Raw genomic sequence first — 6,345 nt, 5'->3', positions numbered from 1 at the left:
GGACACTACACCACAACACCTAATTAGGGGCAGTTAACTGCCGGGAGAAATACCCGACCAAGGGCAAAGAAACTGCCAGGAATTGAACAACTGCCGGGAGAATAACTTACCATCAGAGAAACTACCAGGAGAAGTTAACAAACGAGGGCACACGAACTGCCGGCAACCATGTCCACTTGGCAGGTCATCCTATCTGCCGGCCCAACTAAACTGCGGCCCATTGTGTGCTGGGAACTTGTATGCGATGCGTAACCAAAGTAACTGGGCCGTTTCTCAAAAAAAAAAAAACAATTGGGCCGAGCGCGCTCGCGTGGGAGAAAGGGCTCGCGAGATCGAAATATTCACAGGGTCGTGGGCTCGTCGCCCTGAGCCCCTGACCAGTTCTTCCCCGGCTCTTCCAAAACCTAACCCTCAACCCCAACCACGCCGCCGCCACCACCAACCACTCGACCGCAGCGCCGGCTTCGTCCCCAAACACAGACGCCGCCGACCGCCTAGTCGTCGCCGAGCACCCTTCTCTAACAAGGAAACCCTTCATCGGTTCGTCCCCATCCCCCGCGCACCCAGCGCCTGCTTTCTCTCGAGGAAAGCCGTCGTCCGCCCTCCATCCCCACCACAATAACGACCTCCTCCACAAGTTTCCTCCGCCGAGCAGGCCTCCTCCTACTCCTCAAGCTTTCTCCCCCGAGCAGGGCCTCCTCCTCCACGAGCATCCTTCCCTGAGCACTAAGTTGGGGTCGCCTCCTGTTTCCCTCACCCGAGCAGCGGGCCTTCCTGTACAGCCCCCCTCCCGAGAAGCTCCACCTCCTCTACATCCTCCCCCAGGTGCAGCGCCGCCTCCTTGCTCACCGAGAGCACTTGGCCGGTGAGATTTCAATCTTTGCAAACTTCTGTTCCTTTTTTCTTCTGAGCAGTAACTAGAACGACTTCAGAAAGTGTTTGAGTTTATATGACACTACAGCTCTGAAGATAACGACTAGCTTTGTCATCCGATAAACCAAGTTTTGCTTATGGTGAAGAGATCTTCCATTGCAGCAAATGGATGCTTCAAGCCTTCAACTACATACTAAATCAGTGAATCCCAGTAGGGGTACTACATGCAAGCTTTGGGAAATTAAGTTTCAAGGTCGTGCTGCAAATAAAGCTAGAGAACTTCTTTCTGTATATTTTTTCTGCAAATGTAGACTGAAAGTGAAGTAACGCTTCTAGAGTTTAATAGTTTTAACTAGTGAATGTGTTAGTTCTATGAAAATAGATATATGGGGTTTGATCTGGAATTTTATTCTATAATTTTCTATTGCCATTTTGCCACTGCTCCCGATCATGTGATTCTGGAATTTAATGATCAGTAGTTGTCTATCATAGTAGAAATCCCTTCAATTGTTTCAACCTTTATTATTGAATTGAAAAACATTTGTCTGATAATTTAATTTTCTAGAGTAAAATGAGAGAAATTGGTTTGTACTGTCGCTCCTACTGGAAATTGCATGGCATCATGACTTACTGAATTGCCAGATCCCCAGTTCTCTTTTTTTATTTAGCTTAACACTTAAGAACAAATTCATCCATAGCTACGTTCACAGAGATGGTAAATAGCTTAAGATGTGCTTGTGCAAGTAATATAACCATGGTAGTACAGTACCTTGTCATGTAGGGCCACGAGTAATATAAGACTATTTTTTTGTTGCTGATAATTAGAATGTTTGGATGCTCATTGTTTAGGTTCTGCATCTAGTTTGGTAGTAGTGCTGCTGTGTGCGGCTTAGTTTCTGATGTTTTGAGGTACCCATGGAGGGGGACAAACTTGAGACATGTGATGTTTTCAGTAATGGAAATTGGGAGCTATGCTCCTAAGTAGATTTTTTTTGAAGAATTGGGTCATGGGGCTAGCTGAGTACCATGCTCTTTTCTCCTATATGTAATTCTTACGAACGGTTCCCTAATTTTCATTTGATGCTTTTACTGAAATAATATTTTGGATTTTTTGTTTTATGAGCAGTGTGCATGTTGTTTGTCCTCTCCACCAAGCAGCGTCGATTAATCCATACAAGCACATAAGCTTATGCTCTTATGATTATATATTTACCAATGACTATTATGGTTGATAGCTTAAAAGTCTTTGCTTCTATATATGCAGCTGAGAGTGACTTATAAGTTCATGGCAAAAGCAGCAACACGAGTACGCAACCACAAGCAAGCTGAGGAGGTAATAATCTTGGTAGTTAAGTCTTTGATTCAGTATTTTGCTTTTGGATACATGTTTGCTGCTATTTCAGAACAATGAAACTTATTTAGCATTTCGTTTCTTATATGCTTCATGCAAATAAAACTGCAGTAAACATATGAACCGAGATTTTGCTTGGCATGTGTATGTACGCATGTGATGAATTTGCTTAGCATTTTTATGCATACAACTATTGGAAGCTTTTACATGTCCTGGAACTGAGCTTTTGCATGCCATGTGTTTTCTGAAGCTGAGTCTTTTGTTATTGGGTTGTACTTGCAACAGAGTCACAGGCTCCTGCCATATAACCATTTATGAATTGCATATGTGATGCCTTAATTAAGGTCTTCTTCTATGAGCCTCTACCTTGTGCAAATAATATGATTATTTAGCAGCCTGGTTTCATAGCTTTGAATCTCATGTGAATAAACTATATGTCTAGGTGTTAGATGTTCTTTGCTTAACTAGATATCGAAGTATAAACAACAAGCTCATGTACAAGATGGCAATTATGATGGCTATTTAGTTTATTTCATTGATTCTCGGCATATTAATTGATTGTAACGTCCTAGCTTTATTTAAGGAGATGTAAAAGAAACAAGTAATCTCCCTTTTCCTTTCTTTTACAATTGTCATAATTTTATATGACCTTTTTTAGTCAATCTGTTGTCGATGGTCTGAATTTTTAGATAATTTAAATTTGTGATGAATTCTCAAATTGATTAGGAAGACTGGATTTGTAAAACTTTGCTTATATCCTTCAAATACCTTGAACTAACTATTTTCTCTGCAGTTACATATATGCATATCTTATGCTCATTTCACCAAAGTTTGGCCAACCTTTTGGTGTCTATTATTTGTGTACGTTTCATCGCTTTAGAAGTAATATTCAATCCAAAGCTTTTCTTTAATAGAGCAATTCAGCTAGTATGTTTGCAAGCAAATTTATGCCAGGACAAGTACTAGTAGTGGAGCCAAGAACATATTAGGGCACGATTGTTAATGGAGTATTCACGCAGGTTCTTGTCAAACTTTGCTATCAATTTATTGCCATATCCCCCGGCATGCAAATTCGCTCAAAGTCATTTAAAATCTCGGAGTTTCCAGGGAACACATATGGAACTGGGATATATGGGTTTCTACAAGTTTTGCGCTTCATATTTCAACTAGTTCCAGTCAAAGCCAATTTCATGTTTCTGGTTACAAGAAAAATCAGTTAACACTTAACTAGGTTTCAACAAGTTTCTTCATACAAACAGATTTCTGGTTATCAGCAAAATCAGTTAGCACTTAAGTAGATTTCAGCTAGTTTCATATAGGTGTTGTTTTGCAATATGCTTGACCAAGGCCACCATAGTTACTATGAATGTCTACATTCAGTTAAACCTAAGATACACCCTTTGTTCTCAGGATTTTGTTAGCAGCTTGTTAATAATGCACTTGCCTCTAAATTGTCAGTTACCTCTGAGTTGATACATTTTACTGTCTCGAGATTCTTTTGGCGTCCCTGAACAGTTTCCGCTGATCCAAATTATCATCCCTCATGTTATGGGCCTCAAAGAGTAGCTGAAAGACTCATTTAAGGTATGTAAAATCTTGACCATATCACGCATTAATGATCTATCAATGTGCTTGTTTTGTGCCCAGATCCATGATGCCAAATATTTGGCCAGGCACAAAATATTACCCTGGCTTGGGTGGTTACAATTTTTTTTTTGGATGCTCAATGCTTGCTCTCAATTTATTTTTACATCTTAAAAGTCTGCTTGTATGTATGCAGCTGCAAGTGTATAAGTCTAGCAAATGCAGTAATGTGACCACAAGCCAGTTGAGGAGGTAATATGCATCTTCAACTTTGATTTTTTGTTGTACAGTCCTCTGGTTTTTCAAATTTGTTCTGTGGATTCTTTATTTTGTTCTAGGTTGACTCTTTCATATCAGATCTGAAAGTTTACTGATAAAATTAGTGCAATCTATTTCTTGGGTGAGCTTGGACTATACAGTTTAGTGAAGCAAGCAACAATGTTACACATTCTTGTTTTGTCATATTAGCCCATGGAAGATTTATGTATGTGAAGCGCAAATAATTTCTGTTTGATCTAATTATGTGCGTAATAATCACTACTTGTTGTGATGATGAAGTGCATAACATTCAGAAGAGTTATATGCTGACGTTAAACTGCAGCACATCAAAATTTTAATATGTTGATTTAAAATCTGAAACGATAGTACCATTTAATGAGTTTCTGATTTGTTGCAGGTTTCTCAAGATACACAAGTTGTTGGAGGTTTGGAAGATCTACAAGTTGCTGGAGGTTTTGAAGGTCTGACAAGTTGCTGGAGTGATGATATATATGTAATATGTCTTGTTTGTCGAACCTCCATATATTGACAAGTTTTACACTGGTCATTTTGGTGGTTGTTTCAGCAGACAAGCCATTGTATGCCAATTTTGGTTGTGTGGCACGATTTCTTTACCTTAAACATATGTACTTTGCATTTTGAGGCATAATGTCTATATATGTATGGTTCATGCATGTGTTAAAAACATATGTTTTTGGTCTATTTATGTTATTGCATGAGGTCTTACATGTAATCTGATTGAACATATGTGTAAGTTGTGTGATCTGTCCTGGCTGTTTGAACATAATGATTGGATATTTAATCAGGGATATTGCACACAGAATAATTTAGTTTGCTTGTGAAAAAACATGTGATGGCATATTACCTGCCGGGTAAATGCGCTTGTGCAGGCAGTGAAACTGTCGGTAAACTACAGTTGCTAGCCACTATGAGTCTGCCGGGTGAAAGTAAACTGCCGGCAGATAAAATGGTTGGGGCAGAAAAACTGTTGGGGATTATTTATCTGCCGGGACAAGTAATCCCCGGCAGCCGTTGACGTGGCAGTTCTATCTGCCGGGAAAATCTCTCTCGCGGCAGTTTATCTGCCCTCTTAATGGTGTTCTCCCGGCAGATTATGTGCCATTGCATTGGTGTTGTGGTGTAGTGGGAGCCATGCTGCGGGCCGTAGGTAGGTAAGTCTGGGCACCCCCGGTCCCAGAACGCTGACAAACGACGTAGGGGCTCATGGACAGGCTTGGTGTCCTTGCATACGTGTAGTTTGTGCTCGACGTACTTCCTCGTAATACCCGACATGTCCTTTGGGGTCCATGCGAAGATATCCCGATTCTCACGGAGGAAGTCGACGAGCTCGCCTTCCTATTTGCTGTCGAGGCGAGTGCCCACAATGATGTACTTACTATAGCTGGGGTCTTCCGGGTTCAGCTTGACCTTCTTGGTCTCCTTGGAGGGCTGGAACGAGGCCTCGTCGGTCGGCTCCATAGTCGAAGCCGGCATGGCCGGCGTCTCGTTGGCCAGTGTGACGATCTAGTCGAGCTGGCACTGCTCCTCGGTGTTGGCCAGTCACCGGTGATGGTGATGAGGCCCTTCAGACCGCAGCTTCATCTTTAGGTAAGCTTAGTGGGGGATCGCCTTGAACTTGGCGAGAGCCGGCCGGCCTTGCACCGCGTCAAACGCGCTAGATAGGTCCACCACCTCGAACCAGAGCGGCTCGCGTCGGAAGTGGTCACTGGTGCCGAACAGGACGACGAGCCGGATCCGACCTATCGGGAGCAGGAGAGGCTGGGCACGATGCCGTGGACGATCATCCGGGTTGGCTCCATGTCTTTGGCCTCGAGGCCGAGCTTGGTCATGGTGTCGTGGTAGAGGATGTTGATGTTGCTGCCGCCATCGATGAGGACTCGAGAGAACGTGCAAGTCTTCCGGGGCGCGGCGATGGTGGGGTTGAGGATGAGGGTGTAGCCACCCTGATTCGGCATGACAGCCGGGTGTCCCGGGTCCGGGTGACCATGCGCTCCGACCAATGCATGTACTCTGACTTGGCCGGGATGACGGTTGTCAACTCCTGCAGGAGCAGGCGCTCGCTACGTTTGTCGTCGCCGAGGCTGGTGTCGATAACATAGGTCGCGTTCCCATCGGTGTAGACGTCATCGCGCATCGCGCCACAAGCCGGGGGCGGGGGCGGAAGGGGCGGAGGCGGCAGCCACGCTCCTGGAGCCGAAGCCCCTCATGATGCGCTTGGTAATGGTGCATTGTCGGAG

The 6,345-nt window shown here is 43.7% G+C and overlaps 1 long non-coding RNA gene across 2 annotated transcripts; it reads left to right on the top strand.

The window, feature by feature from the left end:
• Window positions 1-353: 353 nt before the first annotated feature.
• LOC119316824 lies at window positions 354-4,852 on the top strand. 2 transcript variants are annotated; one of them, XR_005153328.1, is made up of 5 exons: window positions 354-865; window positions 2,138-2,206; window positions 3,683-3,808; window positions 4,005-4,060; window positions 4,485-4,852. It is a non-coding gene; the product is annotated as an uncharacterized LOC119316824 (long non-coding RNA). The 2 variants fall into 2 exon arrangements; XR_005153329.1 differs by having other exon boundaries at window positions 3,018-3,808.
• The last annotated feature ends 1,493 nt before the right edge of the window (window positions 4,853-6,345 follow it).

This window comes from Triticum dicoccoides, chromosome 6A (assembly GCF_002162155.2).
Source record: "Triticum dicoccoides isolate Atlit2015 ecotype Zavitan chromosome 6A, WEW_v2.0, whole genome shotgun sequence".
Lineage (NCBI taxonomy): Eukaryota > Viridiplantae > Streptophyta > Magnoliopsida > Poales > Poaceae > Triticum > Triticum dicoccoides.
This window is presented reverse-complemented; position numbering and strand designations above follow the sequence as displayed.